Consider the following 27,708-nt stretch of genomic DNA (forward strand, 5'->3'; position numbering starts at 1 on the left):
ACCATTGCATTTTAAATCAGCAGTGGGGTAGTATAAACGATCATCGCTGAATAGAATGATAAATCCATCCGCTATGTTTATAAAGCATTCAGCTTCTATTAATTTTTTTCATAGCAATATTTATGCTAATAGCCAAACCTCAGAATGGCAAAGCAAGATTGTTTTCCCCACAAAACCAATCTCAAAAGACAGTACCTCTTTCTAAGAGTACTGTAAGGACTATGAGACGAAACAATTGAAATACATTTGAATCCTTGTTCTGGCATTTGCAGCTGAGCAAATGACTTAATGTAAACACTTTTTTAAGTTCTTTTTTTAAAGAAATTGGTAGCTTGAAGGTTGACGATAAATAATTCCCATTACACAAAATATTATGACTTTTTGGTATTTAAAGAAGGAATATGCTTTTTTCCCCCAATATATAAATGGGGAAAGTAAGAGAACACTCAGAAGGAAAATAGCAACTAGAGAGATGGATAGATAGATAGATAGATGGACAAATAGAAAGAGCTCATCTAATCCTGGGAAGTCAAGAATAGAATTTATTTTTCCAGTTTGAATAATAAAATAGTTTCTTGCATACTCGAAGTGCTTAATTTAAATAAGTAACTCTAGCTTAAAGGCTTTCGTGTAGGTGTTGTTTTAGACAGCAACTAATATCAGAAGTTGCAAGCATTTAAAGATAGAATTAAACATTCTTAAAAAAATTATTTACGACAAAGATGGAATTTTGACAGCCCCTTTTCTTCACAAAGACCTGTCTGTTCTCTGTTGCCTGCCCTATTAACTCTCAGGGCACTTATCTGGGGGCCTGACTTTGCAGGCCAAGGATTCACAGCAGGCCCTCCCCACTTCCCATCATAAGGAGCTTTTACACGAAAATGTTTCCATTCTCAAGACAAGGCGATAATTATTTTTCTTCATGATGTGGCTTGCCTTTACAATCTAGTTTATTACACAATTTAGTAGAAACTAAGGAAAGCTTAGGAAATGCCTCATGAATTCATGGATTAAAATCATTGCCATAATTGGACACTCCTTAATCTCATGAAGGAGACAATGAAATTTATAGCTGCATGACTAAGTGTAGAAATTGACAACTTTTTTCAATTAGTGGTCTAAAATATAATTTCAATGTGCTAGTGATGGTGAGTTAATTAAAACATAAAGCACCGGTAAACCACGTAAATCAGAAATTGCATAAATCATAATAAAAATTCCTAAAATTTTATTCCTTTAAAAAAATAATTTTGCAGTGAGCATATTTGGAAATGTGTGATCAAATAAAATATGTTATACAAACAAATCTGGTCAGTGATTTAGCAAAGTATGTTTTTTTTAAAAATCTTTTGATACATCAGAACTGTTCTTTTTGCTGAATTAACTATTTGAGAAAGAAAAAATATATACATGATTAACTAAAACATTCATTATCATAATTTAATATGACCACCATTTAGAATAAAGAATCTGATTTGATAGTGGATCTTTTTAAATGTTTTCCATTATAAAATTAACATAACACATTTTTAGAAACTACTGAAACAAAAAGGAAATATACCCATAATCTTAACACACCCATAATCTTAATACACATTTCGTTGTAGATTTTTAGTTTTACTTCCTATTCATTTTTTTTATTATGCTGTCAGCCAGCTTATACAGCAATGTTCTTTTTCTTATTTTCTGTTGTATAGTCAGCATTTTGAGTCTATTAGTCTTTATAATACTCAATTTTAATAGTTGAAGAATATCCCATTCTGTAATTTTAAACCATCCCTTTATTATTGCACATGGGCATTTTCTTATCTGTAGTTTTACTGTAATTAGAATAGAATTGCCACTTTAAAAATGGTTGGAAGAGGTAGAATTGCTAGCTTGAAGCACATGAACTTGAAATTTTTCTTTGGCTATGCTTATTTCTTATTAGACTTTGAACAAAAGATACTTCGTACACAATTTAAAAACATATAAGTGAATGGATATTATCGTGAAGGTGTTCTTTCCATCTAAAAGTATTCCCCCAAAACTTATGAAGACTACAGAATCATGGGGAATTGAACTGGACTGCTCCTACTTACATGTGACCCAAGGCAAACCACTTAACATTTTCTTGGCCCCAGTTTTTCCAAGTGTACAAAAGTACAGTATTGGTATCTACCTCTGGGGTGTTTTGCTTGAGTATTAAACAAGAAAATACACGAAAAGTACTTAATATGATATCAAGCAAATTGTAGGTCTCAGCAGTATTCCTTAAAAATCAATGCTGGTATTGACAATAATATATACTCAGGCCCTTGCTAAATAAATTCATGAAATAGCATGTCTAAAAAAGTTTAGCTAAAAATGCATGATTATTAAATTAATACTAGTAACTAAAATGTCCTGAAAAGTCTCAGATGGGCTGGGCTTTTTCCCCCCCTGGAATTGGCCAGCAGTTTGGGCATCATATAAACTCTCTGGATCAGATATCTGTATGATTGATTGAATTGGCCAGCTAGTCGATCTGAATTGGCTCTTGAGACAGTATTTATCAGATAGATGTGTCTCTGAGTGACGTGGATGGCTATAGGCATTCACATCTCACACTTCCACAATGACATGAGGATGTAATGTGTTCCTCTCAAGCTTTAATTTGGCAAGGAATCTCTGCCTCTGAAAGCAAGGATGTGACAGCTGTCTGAGGAGGCACACAATGTAAGGGAGGAATTACATAGCTGCAAAGACGGGGCGCTGCTCTGTCATTACCATCATCATCATTTAATATTTATCAGGGTGTCCACCATGTGCCTTGTGTTTTCCAGGCTGCAGGCATCCCTACGCCTCAGGAGAGAGAAGCAGATGAAAGTCAGCACATGCCAAAGATGAAACAAACACCCACCCTTCATCAGATGTACCTGCAATATTTAGAAAGATGCTACTTATTTCTGAACGCTGAGCTTGTACGTGCTGGTGGGCAGCTTCCCAGCCAGCAATAACAGGCCTTCAAAAGGAGAAGAAGCAAAGGTGAGATTGGGGAATCTTTTTAAGCAATGATCCTGATGCAAAAATAAGGTTGAACACTATTTTGAAGGTACGTTCTTCCTCTTTGTCTCTGTTGCCCCAGACGTGAGGTAAAGAAAGTGGATGGGACATCTTGTTTGTCAAGTGTCACATTTAAGATGTTAAATCACTCAGAGAAACCATTCATTTCTGGGAGGTTACTGTAGAGTAATGGTCAACGGTCTGTACCAAAGTGAGGGTTTACATTTTGATATAAGACAATACTATCGGCAATTTTTAATGGTATACTTTTGCTCGATTTATTAATGTTTTTGTCTGTAGGAGAAATTAAGGAAAAAATAAAAATATATACAAAGAATAAAATAAAAATTAATTCCTTAAATCTACCATGGTTAACATTTTGTGTACTGCATTTCTGTTTAGGCATTTCTCCATTTAGGAAATACTTTCCTTCTGAAACTTAATTTTCATCATTAAAATCTAAGTAATTTCTCATTAAAAATTTAATTATTTTTTATTATTCTTTTAATTTTTATTATTCTTTTAAATAGTTAATTAGCAAGAAATGCTTTATGACAAATAACTAGAAATTCTATTTCCTGGGACAAAAAGTCATGCCCATTTTAAATTTCAATGGATACTAACCAGTCTTTAAAAACATGCATATACCAAAAGAAGTAAAGACGGAAGAGAATTAGGGGGACTAGAATTTCCCTTGTCCCTCAAACACAGCTATATTGAGGTCAGAACACTTGGAATACCAAGAATACAGGCTGCAGAGTGCCAGAAAAATCTCCACAGATGGAAAGAGATAGCTTGGTGGGAGAGCTGGGTGCATATATGCGAATTGGGAGAGAAAATGGGCGGTATAGACATGGGAGGGGTGGCAACGGGGAGGAACCCCTGTGGTGCAGAGACAAAAGGAGGAGAAAGAGAAGCTGTGGAAGTGTGGTACTGTATTTGTTGTTGTTTTTTTTTAATGTAATTTATTGTCAAATTAGTTTCCATACAACACCCAGTGCTCATCCCAACAGGTGCCCTCCTCAATACCCATCACCCACCCTCCCCTCCCTCTCACCCCCCTTCAACCCTCAGTTTATTCTCAGGATTTAAGAGTCTCTTATGGTTTGCCTGCTTCCCTCTCTGTAACTTTTTTCCCCCCTTATCCTCCCCTCTGGTCTTCTGTTGAGTTTCTCAGCACCCACATATAAGTGAAAATGTATGGTATCTGTCTTTCTCTGTCTGACTTATTTCACCTAGCACAACACTCTCCAGTTCCATCCATGTTGCTACAAATGGCCAGATTTCATTCTTTCTCATTGCCAAGTAGTATTCCATTATATATATAATCCACATCTTCTTTATCCATTCGTCAGTTGATGGACATTTAGGCTCTTTCCATAATTTGGCTATTGTTGAAAGTGCTGCTATAAACATTGGGGTACAAGTGTCCCTATGAATCAGCACTCCTGTATCCCTTGGGTAAATTCCTAGCAGTGCTATTGCTGGGTCATAGGGTAGATCTGTTTTTAATTTTTTGAGGAACCTCCACACTGTTTTTCAGAGTGGCTGCACCAGTTTGCATTCCCACCAACAGTGCAAGAGGGTTCTGGTTTCTCCACATCCTCTCCAGCATCTATAGTCCCCTGAGTTGTTCATTTTAGCCACTCTGACTGGCGTGAGGTGATATCTGAGTGTGGTTTTGATTTGTATTTCCCTGATGAGGACTGACGTTGAGCATCTTCTCATGTGCCTGTTGGCCATCTGGATGTCTTCTTTAGAGAAATGTCTATTCATGTCTTCTGCCCATTTCTTCACTGGATTATTTGTTTTTCGGGTGTGGAGTTTGGTGAGTTCTTTATAGATTTATAGATTTTATACTAGCCCTTTGTCCGATATGCCATTTGCAAATATCTTTTCCCATTCCATCGGTTGCCTTTTAGTTTTGTTGATTGTTTCCTTTGCAGTGCAGAAGCTTTTTATCTTCATGAGGTCCCAATACTTCATTTTTTGCTTTTAATTCCCTTGCCTTTGGAGATGTGTCCAGTAAGAAATTGCTGCCGCTGAGGTCAGAGGGGTTTTTCCCTACTTTCTCCTCTAGGGTTTTGATGGTTTCCTGTCTCACATTCAGGTCCTTTACCCATTTTGAGTTTATCTTTGTGAATGGTGTAAGAAAGTGGTCTAGTTTCATTCTTCTGCATGTTGCTGTCCAGTTCTCCCAGCACCATTTGTTAAAGAGACTGTCTTTTCTCCATTGGATATTCTTTCCTGCTTTGTCAAAGATTAGTTGGCCATACATTTGTGGGTCCAATTCTGGAGTCTCTATTCTATTCCATTGGTCTATGTGTCTGTTTTTGTGCCAAAACCATGCTGTCTTGATGATGACAGCTTTGTAGTAGGGGCTAAAGTCTGGGATTGTGATGCCTCCTGCTTTGGTCTTCTTCTTCAAAGTTACTTTGGCCATTCGGGGCCTTTCATGGTTCCATACAAATTTTAGGATTGCTTGCTCTAGCTTTGAGAATAATGCTGGTGCAATTTTGATTGGGGTGGCATGGAATGTGTAGATTGCTTTGGGTAGTATTGACATTTCAAAAATATTTATTCTTCCAATCCATGGGCACGGAATGTTTTTCCAATTCTTTGTATCTTCTTCAATTTCCTTCATAAGCTTTCTATAGTTTTCAACATATAGATCTTTTACATCTTTGGTTAGGTTTATTCCTAGGTATTTTATGATTCTTGGTATAATTGTGAATGGGATCAGTTTGTTTATTTGTCTTTCTGTTGCTTCATTATTAGTGTATAAGAATGCAACTGATTTCTGTACATTAATTTTGTATCCTGCAACTTTGCTGAATTTATGTATCAGTTCTAGCAGACTTTTGGTGGAGTCTATTGGGTTTTCCATCTATTTGTGGCGTACAAGAGACTCATTTTAGACATGAGGATACCTTCAGATGTATTTGGACAAGAGAAAAACCTCTCCGGACCACAGGCTGGGGATGAGAAATACAGAGGGAGCCAGTCGCTACTTTCCAAACAGCCTCAACAGCTAAGGATTGTTTTCAGGGTTGCGAGACTTTGTGCAGACCAAAGCTTTCCAAGTGTGTGCACCAGCTCCAGGGCTGGGTAGTTATCTTGGAGGTGCACAGGGAGAGAATAGACCCCCTCCCTTGAGTACTGTGTGAAGAGGGTATATTGCCCCCCAAGGACAAAAGACCCTGCAGGTGCCAGCCAAAGGCCCCTTGTCAACTGGGTGGAGTGGTGCTACCCCAGAACTGGGTTTGTGTGGTGTGGGATCCTTAAAGAGGGTGCATTTTGCATCCCAGCCAAGGGCCTAGGTGGTGAGGGAGACAGTGGAGCAGGGCAAGCTGACCACCTGCACTACTCTGTGAGGACTGCCTGAACAGCTGGTTTGAAACACCAAGTCTGGGGAAGAGAAATTGGAGTGTCACCATTTTTCTCCCCAACACCAACACAGTGGGGTTTCAGAGAACAGAACAGCGGCCCCCAGTGGAGGTGGGACCCACTTACACCAAACCCTGCCTGTCTATTCCTGGTAATTTGCACTGAGCAAGCCAGATGGCCTCGCCTCCTCCAGACCAGCACAGCCACCGGTCCCAGGCACCAACAGACAACTGTCTGAGGTTTTGTATGTTTATATTATTTGGTTTTGCTTTTTATTTTCTTCCCTTCTGTTCTCTTTTCCCTTCTGTTTCTTTCTACCCTCCTCTTCCCCCCCAAACTTTGGAATCAGGCTCATAGTTTCTGATTTGATTTTTGATCAATTCTTATTGTATTTCTATATCTGTATCTATATATCTATATCTATATACACACACACTGTATATATATATATACACACATATATACATGTATCTATATATAAATATCTATATATCAATATATAAGTTTATATAGATATCTACATATAAGGCTATATCTATTTATCTATATATAAATTTATTATATATATATACGTCATATATATATATTTTTTCTTTCTCTGTTCTGTTTGTTTGTTTAATCAGGGATTTTTATTCTTTTAACACCTTTTCTGTATCTTTCTTCTTTATTTCTCTCTCTCTCTCTCTCTCTCTCTCTCTCTCTCTCTGGCTTAAGCCTTATAGTTTCTTTGATTCTCTGTCTGGTCTTTTTTTTCACCCCTTTCATCTTTCTCTTTGTATGGGATAATGTTCCCTCCCCCCTTTCTTTTTTTCCGTGGTTATTTCAATGAACAAATCAAATCACACCTGGTGGAAGGTACAAACAATCCACCATTACGAGTAAGGAGGAGATTTGCAGAGGACTGACCAGTGGGAGAAGGCAGCCAAATATGCAAAAACAGAGTGCATGCAACACACTCCAAAAACACTTCCTGAAGTGCCAGGTCCTGGACAGTGTATGACCCCTTTTTAATATAGTAGTTCTCACAGGTGCAGGATACATAGCAAGCTATTAAAACACATAAAAGACACAAACCGGGCCAAAATGACAAAATGGAAGAATTCTCTTCAAAAGAAGTTCCAGGAAGAAATGACAGCCAGAGAATTGCTCAAAACAGATATAAACAATATATCTGAACAATTTAGAATAACAATCTTAAGACTAATAGCTGGATTTGAAAAAAGCATAGAAGACAGCAGAGACTCTATTGCTGTGGCGATCAAAGACCTAAGAAATAGTCACGATGAATTAAGAAATGTTGTAAATAGGTGTAAAATAAACTAGGTGCAGCGACAGCAAGGATGGAAGAAGCAGAGGAAAGAATAGGTGAAATAGAAGATAAAATTATGGAAAATGATGAAGCTGAAAAAGAAAAAAAGAAGGAAAGGAAATTACTAGACCTCGAGGGGAGAATTAGAGACCTAAGTGATTCAATGAAATGAAATAATATCCATATCATAGGCATTCCAGAAAAAGAAGACAGAATGAGCCAGAAGGTTTATTTGAACAAATTATAGCTGAGAGCTTTCCTAATCTGGGGAAGGAAAGAGACATCCAAGTCCAAGAGGCATACAGAACTCCTTTCAAAATCAACAAAAACAGGTAAACACCATGACATATCATAGTGAAACTGGCAAAATACAAAGATCAAGACAGAATTCTGAGAGCAGCTAGGGACAAACAGGTCTTGACTTACAAGGGTAGACACATAAGGGTAGTAGCAGACCTGTCCACTGAAACTTTACAGGCCAGAAGAGACTGGCAGGAAATATTCAATGTGCCGAATAGGAAAAATATGCAGCCAAGAGTCCTTTATCCCACAAGGGTGTCGTTCAGAATAGAAGGAGAGATAAAGTCTTTCCCAGACAAACTGAAGCTAAAGGAGTTCATGACCACTAAACCAGCCCTGCAGGAGATCCTCTGCTTCCTTCTGCTCTGTGAGTGGAAAGCAGCAAAGACTACAAAGGACCAGAGACATTGCCACAAACACAAAACCTACAGATAACACAGTGAAACTAAGTTCGTATCTTTCAATAATCTCTCTGAATGTAAATGAACTAAATGGCCCAATCAAAAGACAGGGTATCAGAATAGATTAAAAACAAAAACAAAAAACAAAATGCATCTACATGCTATCTACAAGAGACTCATTTTAGACCTGTGGATACCTGCATATTGAAAGTGAAGGGGTGGAGAACCATTTATCATGCTGTTGGATGCTAAAACACACACATATACACTAAGAATCTCCTCGTACAAGTAATTTATGAGAATTTCCCTCTGTTTATGCCCTTGCCAAGCCTGGATACTGGCTAAAGTTTGACATTTTATTATTGTTATATTTGATTTTTTTTTAATATAAAAATTGGTTAAAGAATTATTTCATATGTTTATTGACCGTTTTAGATTTTTCTTATGTGAATATATTATTTATTTCACCACTGAAAACTTGGCTATCTTTTTTTCTTTTTCCCCTGACCTGTGCTAGCTCTTTACATTTTCTGGTGTCAAAGCAAAAATTGCACCAGACAAAAATAAACACACAAGGAAGACTTTATTCAAGACCATTTCAATAGGGTAGAGGCCAGTGAATGAACTCAACTCTGTGGAATTGAAGGGCAGGGAAGTTCTAAGTATGGGGGTGAGACAGAGAACGAAGGTCATCTGTGTTTACTAACTAGCTTTACCCAGGAGAAAGTAAACTTTCTCATAGAGCTCTGACAGGAGGGAGACTCATACCTTCCCAAAGAAACTGGAGATACACGTGGGGTTCTGTCTCGCCTGAAGATTGCATTTCGAAGAAGTAGCTCCTGGGTCCTTGAGAAAGGTATTCTTGGGTCATAAAGCTGTCAAGAGATGTTTTAAAATTTTTACAGAGAAGATTATAGGAAGATGGCAGAGTAGGAAGCACCAGGCATCTATCTCACCAGCTAGACAATAACTGCACTGGCACAATCTATCTGTGTAACTGCTTCGGAAATTTAGAGCCTACTGATTGCTTGACACTTCTAGGGGAAGATATGATTGGTAAATCAAGGTTTATTTTGCTTAATCCCATCTCTTATCACTGCAGCAGCTACCTAGCCCTAGCCCTACTCATGGCACACAGCTATGCACCCACTCCATACACACAGCTTGTGGGGACCAGAATGTACAAAATGCACCCTCTTCTCCAAATAGTTGGATCTATCCTTTAATTGCGGGCTGCGGCTTCCAGTTACAAAGGTACAGACAAAAAAAAAGCTGCGGCCATTGTTGCATTTCAGCCATTATTATGACCCGCTCCCCCACCCTCGCCCGACCCCAACTGAACTTCTGGGAGATTTAAAGGGCCAGTGCCCTTCTTCCTCATCATCTTTACCTGTCCCCCATTTGGGGAGCCAGACATTAAAGACTGGAACATTCAAAACCAGTTGCATTTATGGGGAAAGTTAGAAAGTGACCATGTATTCTCAGGGAGAGGCAGTATGGTGGTGCCTCAAAAAGTTAAAAATAGAATTACATCTGGTTCAAAATTCCACTTCTGGGTATATACCCAAAAGAAGTGAAATCAGGTTCTCGAAGAGATATTTGCACACTCACGTTCACAGCAGCATTATTCACAATGGCGAAAATGTGGAAGCAGCCCAAGTGTCCATCAAGAGTTGAAAGGATAAGCAAAATGTGTATACACATACAATGGAATTTTATTCAGCTTTAAAAAGTAAGGACACTCTGACATATGTTGTAACATGGATAAAACCTGATGACATTATGCTAAGTACAAGTGAGTCACAAAAAGACAAATTCTGTACGTTCCCACTTATGTGAGGTACTCAGCGTAGTCAAAATCCTAGAGAAAAAAAGTAGAATGGTGGTGGTCAGTGTCTGGGGTGCAGAGTTTCATCTTCACAAGATTAAAAGGGTTGGATATGATGATGATGATGATGGTTGCACAACATCATGAATATATTTAATAGCACTTCATCGTACACTTAAAATAGTAAAGATGGCAAATTTGATGTTATGTGTATTTTACCACCATAAAAAAATATTGGGAAAAAAAGATTTACATATATCTCAAAGGGGCACAGAAAGCACTTACAAGCTTTCTAAAGAAAATGCTCTAAAACAAGTAAGTCAGGGCCTAGAATCAGGAAGAAGCTGAGGGGAACATTAAGAAAGGTTGTTGAATTCTATGTTACAAATATTTTCTCCAGGTCTGCCACTGACATTTTAACTTCTATGCTTTTTTTTGTAAAAGGATTTTAATTTTTATAGAGTAATTAAGGATTTTAGGACTTGTATTGGTTTCAGAAGATTCTAGGTTTAAAAATATATTTTTCCATTCTCTAATGTGTGTATTTTGGATATTGGTATTAATTCATCTGAACTTATTTTTAGAAACTAATATTTTTCTCCAAATTCTATGGCTAAATATCCTACTACCACTTATTTACCGGTCCACCCTTTCTTGTCAGTGTTAATGCCAACTTTATTTTATACCACGTGGTGTTAATCATGGGGCTACTACTGATCTCACTCTAGTCTGCCTATGTCTCTGTTTAGAATTCATGAATGAGGAGAAACAGACTATGTAAAGAATAGTGAAAGAGAGTGTTTGGGGCTGAGAAAACAGAAAACGTAGAAGTTCCGAGATGGGAAGGATCTCGTTTTTTTAAGAAGGAACAGGAGGTTGGTATGTCTAGAACACAGTAGGTCAAGAGGAGAACGGTTCAAGATCAAGTTTAAAATATGAGGGGGGCCGATCACACGTGGTTGGTGGTGCTTCTGCCTAGTGAAACTCACAAGGAGTGTGGGTGGACACATTTGTGGTCACTGCTTTTCTGGAGAAAATTAGAGACAGGTAAGGTCTGTCTCTTCTCCAGGCCTCCCTGGACCTCTGTCCTCCTCAGACCAGTTACAGAAGAACCTCCATTGGATGGTTAGGGAAATCTCAGAAAAGTACAGTGTGGAGATGATGTGGAAGTTCAATCTAAATTACTTGCTCCCTTAGATTATTATGCAGAAGCTCTTCCAGACTTAGCTGTTGAAACGAGTGTCCTATATAACTTTCTCTCTCTAGACCCCAGGGCCCACTCAGTCCCATCTTCTCCCCACAGCCCTTTTAAATTTTCCCCAGGTCCACACCTTTAGACATTCCGTAAAAAAACACACTGGTCTTCCAGGCATAAGGAGCTTCATCCTCTTCAGCACCTTACAAAGTTGTGATCCGGTGGGATTTACTTATATGCCAGATTATCTTACCATAAAGATGCCTGAGGAGAAGGAGGAGACAGAAATCATCAGGTTCCATTAAAGTGTTACCTTTGGTTTCCTAAACTTTCAATATCCAATGACATCTCTATGTTATAGTATTTTCCTTCTTTTTAATGGCTTTTAATGTTAATATAATACATGGATATTTAAAGATCTATACTGGTATCATGGATTGCAAGCAAATATCTGAAGAATAATAGAAAACCTCAGAGCCCTTGGAATTTTTGGAGTGGATGGGTGGGTACCGGTCATATATCCTCATAGGCAAAGTCTTAAAAATTTGAAGATGATTATGGTGATAAAACCTGCACTTAAATAATGTATACACGTATGATCACATATACTATCCTATTTGAGTCTCACAACATCCTTAGAGATAGGTTTAATTATTATTTTCGCCACCTTACAGCTAGGAAACAAGTTCAGTAAGAAGAAATTGCTTTATTAATAACATATATGCACACAGAAGATGGATCTGGAACCCAGTTTCTCTAACTTTGTAGCCCTTTCAGGCACACCATTCTGTCCTTATTCTATTGAAAAATTTTTTAACGTTTACTTATTTTGGAAGGAGTCAGAGACAGAGTGTGAGGGTGGCAGGTGCAGAGAGAGAGGGAGACACAGAATTCAAAGCAGGCTCCAGGCTCCGAGCTGTCAGCACAGAGCCTGATGCGGGGCTCAAACCCACAAATGGCGAGATCATGACCTCAGCCAAAGTCGGACGCTCAACCGACTGAGCCACCCAGGCGCCCCGTCCTTATTCTATTTAACTAGGGGGCAGCAATATTGTCACTCTACTCTTTACAGTTTTTTAAGGGCTACTATTAGGAAAACAAACAATTAACTCACTATTAGAAAACCAAAAAACATTGCTACTTCTTAGTCATGAAGGCAGAAAGATTATGCTAACAGAAACTTGAACTAATGAGTAACCTTTTATCATGAATTATAATGTAATACCTGTAACATTTAGCTGTAACAATATTTTAATTTTGTGAAGCTTTCTGTAGTACTGTTGGCACACTTATATGAAAATCAAGCAGAAAGAAATATTGAAAGAATCTTAATGGGAGCCATTACACAGATATCCTGCATCCTCAGAATATTTATAAGTCAAAGAAAAACTATTCCATTTCTCCATTTGAGAAATGAACGAACTTTGGCCTGAGGGAAACTTGAGAAGCCACTGATAGCTTTACTTGGACATATTTTTGGAATCTCTATGTTCATCTCCTCCTTTTCTTGTGATTCTTCTTCACCATTTCTCCTACCTCACCTGGGGTGCTTTCATGACAGTGTTCATTCAGATACATAAACATTCTCCAGCAATATGCATTTTAGAGTGGCCCTTACTGTATTTTGAAGATGGTTTTAGCTCTTCAGGGAAAACAAAATAAAGACAAGTCTTTAATTATAAGCTGAATTTCCAGGCAACAAGCGCTATTTCTACTGTGTCATTTAGTCATAGACATTCTTTTATGTAGACACTGGGTAGTGTATGTGGAATAGTGATCGTTTCTCTTGAGTATTATAATTTAAGAGCTGCTTGGGTGCACTGGAGATGATAACGTGCTCCCTTTGTTATAGTAAGAGGCTATCACACCGGTCAGAGTGGCTAAAAGGAACAAATTAGGAAACTACAGATGCTGGCAAGGATGTGGAGAAATGGAAACCCTCTTGCACTGCTGGTGGGAATGCAGACTGTTGCAGCCATTCTGGAAAACAGTGTGGAGGTTCCTCAAAAAATTAAAAATAGACCTACCCTGTGACCCAGCAATAGCAATACTAGGAATTTACCCAAGGGATACAGGAGTGCTGATGCACAGGGGCACATGTACCCCAATGTTTATAGCAGTGCTTTCAACAATAGCCAAATTATGGAAAGAGTCTAAATGTCCATCAACTGATGAATGGATAAAGATGTGGTTTATAGATTCAATGGAATACTATTTGGCAGAGAGGAAGAATGAAATCCTGCCATTTTAAGCAACATGTAGAGAACTGGAAGGTATTATGCTGAATGAAAGAAGTCAGTCAGAGAAGGACAGACATTCTATGTTTCCACTCATATGTGGATCCTGAGAAACTGAACAGAACACCATGCGGGAAGGGAAGGGGAAAAATAGATACAAACAGAGATGGAGGGAGGAAAACCACAAGAGACTATGAAATACAGAGGACAAACTGAGGGTGGATGGGGCCTGGGGGAGAGGGAAAATGGGTGATGGGCATTGAGGAGGGCACTTGTTGGGATGAGCACTGGGTGTTGTATGTAAGCCAATCTGACAATAAAATATACTCATTAAAAAAGAGGCTAGACTTTATATTCTTATAAATTTTTTTTCAACGTTTATTTATTTTTGGGACAGAGAGAGACAGAGCATGAATGGGGGAGGGGCAGAGAGAGAGGGAGACACAGAATCGGAAGCAGGCTCCAGGCTCTAAGCCATCAGCCCAGAGCCTGACGCGGGGCTCGAACTCACGGACCGCGAGATCGTGACCTGGCTGAAGTCGGACGCTTAACCGACTGCGCCACCCAGGCGCCCCTAGACTTTATATTCTTAATTCATAGTCGCTTCCTTTTATCGAAAACTCTTCAAAAACATAGGCCATTTGATTGTCTTGCAGCTAAAATTTAGGGAGAATAATACTTGGCATATAGTTAATAATGCATAGGGATACCAAACACGTATTTGTGAGAGAAAACACTCTTTCTGAGTTGAACGGATAATTTGCAACCTGCAAAAACACTCTGACAAACTGAGCCGGGCAAATTGGCCATTTCAGGTCAGCTTGGCTGTTCTTGATGTATTCAATGCTGAACAATGTCATAACAACACTGCATTTTATTTCTACAATCTCCATGCACTATAAAGGAAGTCCCCTAGGTGCTAAATAAGAGTAAGAGCAGTGAAAAGTTGTTGTACAATAAACTCACAAATAATTTATCCATTCCAAGTGGATTTATAATACACCTTTTGTGTCGAAATGACACAACACAACAAAGAAAACAAATCTCAAATTAGTGTGTGTGTATATAAAATTAAAATTATATATTACACGTAAATATACAATTTAAAAGCCAAGAAAAGAACATTGGAGAAGAAAAAGAAAAAGGAAAAGGAAGTTGACTGGAATAGCGGATTGTCTCCTCAGAGCCAGAGGGTCCCATTTCTCTTTAGCAACAGGACAGATAGAGTCCTCTTGATTGATTTTTTTTCTGTGGTTTGAGCTCTGGTTCTGAGGCTCTTTGTTGAGCATTCATAGCTAGATTAGGAGTCCAGATAAACTACGGTCCCTGTTTTAATTAAGACCAGGAGGCAGCCATCGGAGTTCTTTTGAAATAAATTACAGTGTATTTTCTCCATGAAGAGAATCAGGAAGCTAGAGCACAATAAGAAAGAGAATGAAAAGTAAAGGAAATGGGAAAATGCATTGGATGGTACCACTGATTGTTACCAAAAATTAATTTGTTCTTTTTTGTGAACCTTTTCATCAGGAGAGTCTCCATCAAGTGCAACATGATGTTTCCAATGAATGTCCTCAAGGCAATAGAAGTAAAAATTCACCCTGTGTTGCAGCAAATGCTCACCCTGAAATTGAACAGAAGCGATCAATTCAAGTCCAAACAATAACATTTAAACAAATAATAAGAAAGACTCCAGATCAGGGGATGATATAATTAAAAGGCAGCCTCTTGAGAACTGAAAAGGTTTGGGGTTTAAAAAAATCCAATTTCAATAAAAAGAAACCTGTTAAAAAATGTAATCATATTTCAAAATAATTCACTTTTAGAGGAAAATACTTTTTTTTTTACATATTCAATTCAGAATGGAATATTGAACCTGAGTATACAGAGGATAGCAAGGGTTGCTTTAAAGTGTTTTCATTATAATTGCTTTGATTTTCTTTGTTACGATTGCTTGCAAGATCTCAGAGGGCAGATGATTATTATCTCTATTTTTTTCAGAGAAAGAAATGGACACAGAGATATCCAATGATATATACCCAAGTGGTAGAGACAGAAACATTGGTTTTGTGAGTCCTCATCACCAATGTGTTCCTATAAAACAAGCATTTTTTAAAAAGCAAATGACAACAGTATTTTTATGAAACAGTTTCTGATTTAATATCAAAGTTTAATTTATATAATATATGATTTCTAAACTTTGGTCCTTAGTTTTGAGATTTGGAGCTGCCATGTTTCTGATTAATGAATGTATGGATCACCTTGAGTGAATATGCCTGTGGTATTTTAGAAGTTTTTGGGTTTTTTTTTTGTAATTTTGAAATAATTTTAGACTTTAAGAGAATTGAGGGCACCTGGGTGGCTCAGTCAGTTAAGCATTCAACTCCTGATTTCAGCTCAGGTCATGATCTCACAGTTTGTGAGTTCAAGCCCTGAATCCGGCTCTGTGCTGACAAAGCCTGGTTGGGATTCACTCTCTTCTCTCTCTCTCTCTCTCTCTCTCTCTCTCTCTCTCTCTCTGCCCCTCCCCCAGCTTGCACGTGCATACACACATGCTCTCTCTCTCTCAAAATAAACACACATTAAAAAAAAATTGTAAAACTAGTACGAAGAATCCCTTATACCCTTTACCTAGATTCTTCAAAATATAACTAGAATTAATAATTAAAATCAGGAAATTAATCTTGATAACAATATTAATATTTGGATCTACAGACTGGTTTTGCCAACTGACCCACCAATGTTCTTGTACTGACCCAGGATCTAATGTAAGATGAGGATTCATTTTGTTGTCCTGGATTCCTATTTTCCTTTAATCTGGAAAGGTTCTTTCATTGACCTTTGTCTTTCGTAACCTTGATATTTCTCCAGAGTACTGGAGTGTTAATTTGTAAAGTACTTCTTGCTTTAGTCTGATGTTTTCTCAGGACTATGTATTTGTGCTAAGAGTGCCACAGAAATTCTGCTGTGCCTTCTTGTGACATTATGCTTATCTCACACTCATGATGCCCCTAGGTCTTATTACTGGTGAAGCTAAGGTGATATCTGCCAGATTTCTACACTGTAAATTATTATTTTTCTTTTTGTATTTAGTATCATGTGGGGAGATGCTTTGGAATTATGTAAATATTTTATTTCTCATCACGCTGTTGCCTAGCATCCACAAATGATTCCTTACTGAAGCGACTGTTGTATTTTGTATATTCTAAATTTATTAGTCGGAATTCTGCTTTCAGCAGAACCACACATTACCTACCATTTATTCATTCTTTCAATTTTTTAATCAGTATGAACTCGTGGCTTCTTATTTTAGTGTATGGGTAATAATCTAGTACTATCATTATTTATTGATTTTTTTCCGGGGACATTTTATAAATCAATCTGTTGGAAGTGTCAGAAAAACAGGTTATAAAGGTGAATTGGTATGAGCTGGTAAGATCCCTTTTAGGGCTAAAGTTCTATGCTCTGGATGTTCCCACATATTGGAATGTGTCTGAGGTGCAATTTGCTACCACGCCTTCCTTTGCTGGAAATATATTTATGAACCTAGAGACCATTACTGGGTTTCAAAAGTGTTTTTTCTGCGCTGAAGTCTGATGGTCTGCCCGTAGGCTAATCCTTGGGCTCAGCCAAACACTGCCTTGCTCTATTTCTAACCCTGCCTCAGGCTATCACCCAGATCCCTTCACTTATCCATTCCTTCTGTGCCCCGGAAAGCCCCAAACACTAAAAGTTCTTCAGCTTTATGTTTCTAATTTATCAAAATAATAACATCATCATTCCCCACTCAGGTGGCTCTTTGCAATGTGTAGGCTGTCATTTGGGTTCTCCTTATTAGCGATCCTGAGACCAGGATTCATTTGTCAGTAGTATGCTTGAGCAGTTCAGATAACACAGGTGGAGACATGATAAAAGGCATGGAAAGCAGCCAGTGGAAGGTGTGCTATTAAGCCAGCTGACATAGCATACAAGTTGAGCTAAATCCTACTTGGACTCTGGAAATTGATACAAAACACAGACGTCATAATTAGGCAATCTGAAGTATAAGGCAACTAGAGTATTTATATATTAATTCTAGAGAGCCAACGGTTGAGAGTTGCTCCTGGAGCTGTTAGTTCCTCAGTTTTCTCCCTGTTCTGTGTATGCACACACATGAGCACATAGATACTGAGGTTTTCCATGGTTTCCGGGGGAAAAAAAAAGAAGCCAGTGTTTTCAGAGTTTCAGATACGGGAAGTTTGTTATTGGCTAGAAACACTGAAAGATGCTAGAGTTATGGGTGAGGCAATGATAAGGTCTGCTACCCAAGTCCTTTTGTGTATTTTATTTAAGGCTCTAAAAGAATCATGCCCAAGTAGGGAGGATAGATGTCATTTTCATTGTATAAATTAAATAGCTGAGGTGTGGAGACATGAGTGGCAAGCTTAAGGTCACATACTGTAATGTATGTACATAAAGGATAGGGCTAGACAATTGCAGCGAATAGGGGAAAAAAATATGTCTTCACTTCCCTTTTTTAGAGTATGGAGTTGCTGGTATTAGGTTGACCCTTACAGGGAAGAGATTTGCTCCTTAGCTTTCTAAAGTGGACCCTGGGACCTCTCAGCCACAGGAAGTCCTCAGACATACTCCAAAGTGCAAAATGGCATGAACCATCCCCATTTCTTGGTGATTTACATTTTGCTGCTCTGCTCAATTGATACCACTGAGTAATGACCTATATTTCATTTCTTGCTGACTTTACCTGCACATTAGGCAGTTTCTATTAAAGTCCTAATGTACCAAAGCAAATGGCTGATCAGGAGATGGGCACATACAGCCCCAAAGTTTCCTTAGAGTCATCCACCATGAGACCCAGTCAAGCTAATGCCTGGAATCTAAAAACTAGGAAATGCCTGAGCTAATTCAGCACTAAAAATAAAGGAAGTGCTCCGTATTTTTACTAGACATAAATGCAATTATAGATCTAAGAAGAACAGAATTACTGAATAGTCAAAATTATATCAATTCATTTATTTACTATTTTATTTACTATAAATAAATACTTATTTAGCTTATTAGTTATAGTTCATTTATTGATTCCTATTATATGTCTACATCTGTGTAAGCACCAACACTATAAAAATACATGTCATTGTCCTTGCTTTTATGAAACATACACTCTAGGGAAGTATGGAATGCAAGGAACTCCCTAAAAATTGAAAACACTTGTGATGCAAAATGGTAGTCTACAATAGAATACAGGGTGGCAGAAAATGAAACTGGAATGACAGATTGGATCCAGATTGTGAGGGGATTTTAATGTGATGACAGGGGTTTTGGATTGTTTTAGGTAACAAGGAATCAGTGGATTTTTCTTCAAAGCAGTGGTATGACTTAGAAACATATCAATAAAGTAAAGAAAATTATTACTCCCTCAATTAGGCAATCCGGTTCTTGAGCACTATCGTCTCCTTCAAAGAAATGCCCTGCTATTAAAAATGACCTAATGATTCTATGGGCCATTTGGTCACAAGTTTTTAAATTTTTAAAAAAATTTAATGTTTATTTATTTTTGAGGGAGAGAGAGAGAAAGCATGGGAGAGGCAGAAGATCCCAAGCAAGCTCTGTGCTGATTGCCTGACGTGGGGCTCACACTCACTCCAAGATCATGACCCAAGTCGAAGTTGGATGCATAACCAACTGAGCCACACAGGCTCCCCTTTTTGGTCACAACTTTTGAGTAACTTGCCTTGTTTGTTTTCTTTGAGGGCACATCCTTTGCTTGCTGATATTTCATCCATGAGTCTGACCCACCTGTAGAAAGCATTAAAAAATCCATAGATAAATGAGGGGAATATTATAGGTTATGGATCTTTGTAGTGCTTTATCTCTCACAGAAATTTTTTTCAAAGGAAACTTCTGAGTATTCCCTGCAGAATAATTGTCTTATTGGTTCAGTGAAGCAATGAAAAACAGGCGATGAGAATGCCTAAGAAGAAAGAATATCAATACCAATAACATGTAAGTAGTGAGGTTTTGTTATATCCCAGACACTATGTCAGGTACTGCAGGAAGAATTGGGAGTAACACGGGTAGATTCACCTCCATCCTAATCTGATAGGTGGGTAAATGTGGAGAGAGAGCCGAATCATGGAAAGAGCAATGAGATTTGGGGACTGGGATGTGAATGCCACACGAACACTGGGAAAAGTGCCTCACTTCTTGGTCTTAGCTTATCGTTTATAAAATGGAGATAAGATAGTTTACTTTTTATAACTCTCAATCCCCATTAATCTCTTTCCACTAACCCTGCTCTATTCAAGTATTTATCTATTCTTAAAAATGTATGACATGTTTCTATATTTGTTAATCTCTCCCCTCATTAAAATACGATTTCCAGCAGGGCAGAGATCTTAACCAGTCTTGGCTACTGTGGTAGACAGAATAATGTTCCCTCAGTGATGTCCAAGTTCATATTATATGACATGGTGAAGGGGAATTAAGGTAGCTGATTGAATTAAGCTTGTTCATTGGCTGACATTAAGATAGGGAAATTGGGGCGCCTGGGTGGCGCAGTCGGTTAAGCGTCCGACTTCAACCAGGTCACGATCTCACAGTCCGTGAGTTCGAGCCCCGCGTCAGGCTCTGGGCTGATGGCTCCGAGCCTGGAGCCTGTTTCCGATTCTGTGTCTCCCTCTCTCTCTGCCCCTCCCCCGTTCATGCTCTGTCTCTCTCTGTCCCCAAAATAAATAAACGTTGAAAAAAAAATATTTAAAAAAAGATAGGGAAATTATTGATTATCCAGGATTTCAGATAGAACAACAGAGCGAATGGCAGTATAAGGACCACTCAGCATTGCTGGTTTTGAAAATCAAAGTATGAGTCCACAAACCAAGGAATGTAGGTGACTTTTAGAAGCTGGAAATAGTAAGAAAGAAGGTCCTCCCCTAGAGCCCCAAGCAGTAACACAGACAGCTGACACTTGATTTTAGCCCAGCAGGACCTATCTTGGACTTCTGACTTCCAGAGATGTATAATATTTTTGTGTTACTCTAAGCCACTAAGTTTATGACAATTTGTTATACCAGCCATAAGAAACTAATATTGCTGCTCAGGACTTTTTTTTTTCCTACTACTCTGTCACTTACTGTCTAGCATAGTGACTGTAGCACAGCAACAAATAAATATGTGTGTATGTGTGTGCATGTGTATTTTATAAATTCGTGAAGTGATACACAATCAACTGGAATATAATGACACCACTATTTATTTACTTATTTATTTAGTTAGTTAGTTAAAGTTTATTTATTTTGAGAGAGAGAGAGACAGAAAGACCATGAGCAAGGGAAGGGCAGAGAGAGAGAGGGACAGAGAACACCCCAAGCAGGCTCTGCGCTATCAGCACAGAGCCCAATGTGGGCCTCAGTCTCACAATTAATGAGATCATGACCTGAGCTGAGATCAACAGTCAGATGCTTAACCAACTGAGCCACCCAGATGCCCCAATGACACCACAATTTAAGGGCACAGAAATCTACAAGTAAAACACACATAGATATGAGCATATAAAGGCCAAACATGTATCAAAGAGATTTAATGTAAAATTATTTCATTAAAATTATATTCATTATTTTACACACATATAGAATGATATGTACTATTCCACAGAACGTATCTTAGTTTGCTTTGGTTTAGGAGCACAAAATTTTACGTAACATATGTTAAGGAAAAGGTGCTGAAAGACCTTCTGATCAACTATTATCACAAGTTTTTGTCAATTACTGCTATGTAAAACCCTTCTGGTTTTTAGTATTACATGAGAGCCTAGGTGACATCACTGAGAACAGAAGTAAAGGAAGTACAGTCTTTTCTAAGTACAATAACACTGATAAGGCACAACACCCTCTTGATACTAGTATTTTCTTAGCAGTGTTTCCTTCTCACCATTACTGTCATTCTCTTCTAGCTCCCTTGTAAAGAGAACTCATTACATAATCACATTTTAGTATTGACATTCCTTTCCCCTAGACCAAACATCAAGCACCTCACTAATCTTATTTCATCATAGCTATAGCATAAGGAGACAGAAAATAAACGAACATAGGCACAAGGTAAGCCTGAAACAGATTTTTGTGCCATAAAATAAGAGATCAATCAGTGAATGATGGAAATATGTTAAAAATTCTCTTGAGCCATTTCAAAGGGCTCCAAGTAGTCAAATATGAGACAACTGGAACATAAAAATAAATTATATTAATGGTTTATATAATCCATTGAAGAAAATAAAAATACATGAATTCAAAAAGATATAAATAAATAAGTGGAAGGAGAAAGGAAATCTCTTTCTTAAAAACAAAAACATCAACTAATAAATACAGAATAGATGACAGAGTCAGTCATCCATGGATACTAATATTAGTGAGTGAAAGTTTGAGGAGGAACAAGGTATGTATAGTATCAAAGTATTACCCCACAGATTACTATTAACTACAAAGGGAAAAAAATAATAGCATCACAGTGGAGAAATACGAAAGAAACCATTTGAACAGATAGCCAAGGTTATCACTAGTTTTGAGGTAAATCAACACCATGTTGCCAGGATATGCTAGGAAGAATATAACATTTCTGGGATATTCCTGCCACAAATGTGTATAACTTGAATAAAACTGTGAAGAAATGTTAGACAAACCTAAACTAAAGCACATTCTGTACAATAACTGACCTGTGCTATGTCAAAATATCACACTGAAGAAATTTTCCAGGTAGAATAATCTAATAAAAAATGACAAATAAATGTAATTTATGATCTTAAATTGGATCCTGAAACAAGGGAAAATAGCATAAAGGGTATTGTTGGGGCAACTGATGGAATTTAAACAGTGATTGAGAATTATGTGAAAGTACGAAATCAATTTTAAATTTCCTGCTTTCCATAACTGTACTGTGGCTAAATAAGAGAATATCCTTATTCTTAGGAAATTCACACTGAAATGTTTAGAGATCAAGGGATATACATGTCTAGCTTAGTCTCAAATGGAGCAAATACAGGGAATAGGTGAATGCAAGTAAATGGTATACAAGTTCCTTTAAGTGTTCATGTGACTTTTCTGCATATTTGAAATTACAACAAAATTTAAAGGTACAAGCAATACCAGTAGGTTTAGATTTTACAGTTTCCAGAGACACTGACAGTGCCAGTAGTTCATAAAGACATGGAAACACCACGAGCGGTATTTGAATTGCTACAATGGCTTTGGAAAGGAAATTGATAGCATCTAATAACTGATGATTTGTATCCTTGTGGTAGGCTAAATAATGTCCTCTCAAAGATATCCACATCCTAATCTCTGAAACGTGTCATTTTGCGTAATAAAGGGACTCTGCAATGTGATTAAGTTAAAGATCTTGAGGTGTGGGGCTAATCCTGGATTATCTGGGTGGGCCCGACATAATCACAAGGGTCCTTTTAAGAGGGAGACAGAAGTGAAGGGTCAGAAGCAGAAAAAGATTTCAGTTTGGTGAAGAGAAAAAAAGATTCGCTCTCTGAAATGTAGGTGCAATATGATACCATATACGTAAATTCTTAAAACAGTACTCTATATTAAGGGTACATATATATGCAAAAATATATGTTATAATATGAAATCATGTACAGAAAGGATGCACATTCAATCAAGCATTACACCTGGAAGAGGGAGGGGGACTGAGATTGAGGAGAGGCTACCCAGATGATTTGGTCAAATTAACATAAAAATGAATACGACATGATTAATAGATAAGAACAGTGAAGAGAGAGGAGTCAGTAAGACCAGTATTTTGTAAACTCAAGTAAGTATTTGTTGATAACTGTAAGCGGGAGTGGTAATAAAAAAGGAAGAAGAACATGTTTTTGAGAAAATGAAATAATTTCTGGTTTAAATCTCCAGCATTTGAACACTTTCTCTAAGATGTCTACAGGGAATGATGCAAATATATCTATGATACTACCACTGTCCTCAAGATGATTATATTCTGGACCAGAGGTAGGCAAAATTATCCTGTAAACGATCAGACAGTAAATATATGAGGCTTTGAAAGCCATTTGTTGTCTATTGCAACCACTCATTTCCAATGTTATTGCATGGAAACACATGTAAACAACATGTAAGTGAACGGGTGTGGCTCTATTCTAAGAAAATCGTATTATAAATACAGGAACGTGGCCGAATTTGGCCCACAAGCTGTAATTTGCTGTCTCCTGTTAGACTCAATATTTTACATTTCTTCATGTAATAACGGCTATAGTTGCACTAGTCTATTGATTGAAAAAATATACAAACATGTATAAATGTATGGGTCCCCTTTAAGAATTCCATTCCTTCCAAGGGGCTGAAGGTTTAGGTCTGGGGAACCACCGTTATGTTGGAAGTAAATTAAGTGTGCAAATAATTAAAACGCAAAACTGAACACACTAGAAAAGAGATTTGAACAGAGGTCTTGGGAATTTACCTAGGAAAGTAATCAACAGGGTGCTGGAGAATGTTTGGCATATGAGTGGGGTGTGGCTAGATGCGTACAGGCTGAAAATTACATGAGCCAAGAAAGGCATGGAGCCCAGCGAACATGTGGTATATAAGCAAGGGGGGAGCCTAGGGGTGATGCTGCTATTTGGTAAATGTGTAGACTACAGGAAGCAGTGGGGGTTAAAATGCTCTCACAGAATGTAATTTGGAAATTAGGTCTTTAAGGGCCTTAAGCGTTAAGTCTAAGACCTATGTTTTTGGAATCTGTAATTTCTCACTACTACATAAATCTTAGGATACTCTATTAATTTGCACCATAAGACATTTCTAAATGTTCAGCTTGCTGGGCAAATGGCTGAAATTGCTTTCAAGATACAGCATGTTTTTTTTTTAAATCTTTTTTATTTTATTATTTTTTTTTTGGCTTCTAACACTGGGGAAAAATGTGTTCATAAACTCCAAGACCTTTTAAGATATCAAATGCATTTTTAAAAACTGATGAATAGAGGGTCGGCGGCAAGATGGCGGCTTAGGAGGACGCTGGGCTCACCGCACGTCCTGCTGATCACTTAGATTCCATCTACATCTGCCTAAATAACCCAGAAAACCGCCAGAGGATTAGCAGAACGGACTCGCCGGAGCCAAACGCAGACGAGAGGCCCACGGAAGAGGGTAGGAAGGGCGGCGAGGCGGTGCGCGCTCCACGGACTGGCGGGAGGGAGCTGGGGCGGAGGGGCGGCTCGCCGGCCAAGCACAGCCACCGAGTCTGGCTTGCAAAAGCGGAGGGGCCTGACGGACTGTGTTCCCACAACAAGCGCGACTTAGCGTCTGGGAGGTCATAAGTTAACAGCTCTGCTCGGAAAGCGGGAAGGCTGGAGGACAAAGGGAGGGAGAGCTGCTGAGCCCCCTGACAACAGAGCTCAGTTTGGTGGGGAACAAAGGCGCTCGCCAGCGCCATCTCCCCCGCCCATCCCCCAGCCGAAATCCCAAAAAGAACCTGTTCCTGCCGGGGAACTTGCTCGCTCCGCGCAAACACCCAACTCTGCGCTTCGGCGGAGCCAAACCTCCGGCAGCGGATCTGACTCCCTCCCGCTGCCACAGGGCCCCTCCTGAAGTGGATCACCTAAGGAGAAGCGATCTAAGCCTGCCCCTCCTGCCCCCGAGCACCTTGCCTACCCACCCCAGCTAATACGCCAGATCCCCAGCATCACAAGCCTGGCACGGTGCAAGTAGCCCAGACGAGCCACACCACCCCACAGTGAATCCTGCCCCTAGGAGAGGGGAAGAGAAGGCACACACCAGTCTGACCGTGGCCCCAGCGGTGGGCTGGGGACAGACATCAGGTCTGACTGCGGCCCCGCCCACCAACTCCAGTTATACACTACAGCACAGGGGAAGTGCCCTGCAGGTCCGCACCACTCCAGGGACTATCCAAAATGACCAAGCGGAAGAACTCCCCTCAGAAGAATCTCCAGGAAATAACAACAGCTAATGAGCTGATCAAAAAGGATTTAAATAATATAACAGAAAGTGAATTTAGAATAATAGTCATAAAATTAATCGCTGGGCTTGAAAACAGTATAGAGGACAGCAGAGAATCTCTTGCTACAGAGATCAAGGGACTAAGGAACAGTCACGAGGAGCTGAAAAACGCTTTAAACGAAATGCATAACAAAATGGAAACCACCACAGCTCGGCTTGAAGAGGCAGAGGAGAGAATAGGTGAACTAGAAGATAAAGTTATGGAAAAAGAGGAAGCTGAGAAAAAGAGAGATAAAAAAATCCAGGAGTATGAGGGGAAAATTAGAGAATTAAGTGATACACTAAAAAGAAATAATATACGCATAATTGGTATCCCAGAGGAGGAAGAGAGAGGGAAAGGTGCTGAAGGGGTACTTGAAGAAATCATAGCTGAGAACTTCCCTGAACTGGGGAAGGAAAAAGGCATTGAAATCCAAGAGGCACAGAGAACTCCCTTCAGACGTAACTTGAATCGATCTTCTGCACGACATATCATAGTGAAACTGGCAAAATACAAGGATAAAGAGAAAATTCTGAAAGCAGCAAGGGGTAAACGTGCCCTCACATATAAAGGGAGACCTATAAGACTCGTGACTGATCTCTCTTTTGAAACTTGGCAGGCCAGAAAGAATTGGCACGAGATTTTCAGGGTGCTAGACAGAAAAAATATGCAGCCGAGAATCCTTTATCCAGCAAGTCTGTCATTTAGAATAGAAGGAGAGATAAAGGTCTTCCCAAACAAACAAAAACTGAAGGAATTTGTCACCACTAAACCAGCCCTACAAGAGATCCTAAGGGGGACCCTGTGAGACAAAGTCCCAGAGACATCACTACAAGCATAAAACATACAGACATCACAATGACTCTAAACCCGTATCTTTCTATAATAACACTGAATGTAAATGGATTAAATGCGCCAACCAAAAGACATAGGGTATCAGAATGGATAAAAAAACAAGACCCATCTATTTGCTGTCTACAAGAGACTCATTTTAGACCTGAGGACACCTTTAGATTGAGAGTGAGGGGATGGAGAACTATTTATCATGCGACTGGAAGCCAAAAGAAAGCTGGAGTAGCCATACTTATATCAGACAAACTAGACTTTAAATTAAAGGCTGTAACAAGAGATGAAGAAGGACATTATATAATAGTTACAGGGTCTATCCATCAGGAAGAGGTAACAATTATAAATGTCTATGCACCGAATACCGGAGCCCCCAAATATATAAAACAATTACTCATAAACATAAGCAACCTTATTGATAAGAATGTGGTAATTGCAGGGGACTTTAATACACCACTTACAGAAATGGATAGATCATCTAGACACACGGTCAATAAAGAAACAAGGGCCCTGAATGAGACATTGGATCAGATGGACTTGACAGATATATTTAGAACTCTGCATCCCAAAGCAACAGAATATACTTTCTTCTCGAGTGCACATGGAACATTCTCCAAGATAGATCATATACTGGGTCACAAAACAGCCCTTCATAAGTTTACAAGAATTGAAATTATACCATGCTTACTTTCAGACCACAATGCTATGAAGCTTGAAATCAACCACAGAAAAAAGTCTGGAAAACCTCCAAAAGCATGGAGGTTAAAGAACACCCTACTAACGAATGAGTGGGTCAACCAGGCAATTAGAGAAGAAATTAAAAAATATATGGAAACAAATGAAAATGAAAATACAACAATCCAAACGCTTTGGGACGCAGCAAAGGCAGTCCTGAGAGGAAAATACATTGCAATCCAGGCCTATCTCAAGAAACAAGAAAAATCCCAAATACAAAATCTAACAGCACACCTAAAGGAACTAGAAGCAGAACAGCAAAGGCAGCCTAAGCCCAGCAGAAGAAGAGAAATAATAAAGATCAGGGCAGAAATAAACAATATAGAAACTAAAAAAACTGTAGAGCAGATCAACGAAACCAAGAGTTGGTTTTTTGAAAAAATAAACAAAATTGACAAACCTCTAGCCAGGCTTCTCAAAAAGAAAAGGGAGATGACCCAAAT

At 38.6% G+C, this 27,708-nt stretch overlaps 1 long non-coding RNA gene across 1 annotated transcript; it reads right to left on the reverse strand.

Moving 5' to 3' along the window:
- Nucleotides 1–9,097: 9,097 nt before the first annotated feature.
- Nucleotides 9,098–15,296, reverse strand: LOC125175724 (uncharacterized). The gene is made up of 3 exons (XR_007155944.1): nt 15,198–15,296; nt 11,581–11,708; nt 9,098–9,296 (listed from the first exon to the last, which is right to left on the reverse strand). It is a non-coding gene; the product is annotated as an uncharacterized LOC125175724 (long non-coding RNA).
- Nucleotides 15,297–27,708: the final 12,412 nt, after the last annotated feature.

The sequence above is a fragment of the Prionailurus viverrinus genome, chromosome C2, assembly GCF_022837055.1.
Source record: "Prionailurus viverrinus isolate Anna chromosome C2, UM_Priviv_1.0, whole genome shotgun sequence".
Classification (NCBI taxonomy): domain Eukaryota; kingdom Metazoa; phylum Chordata; class Mammalia; order Carnivora; family Felidae; genus Prionailurus; species Prionailurus viverrinus.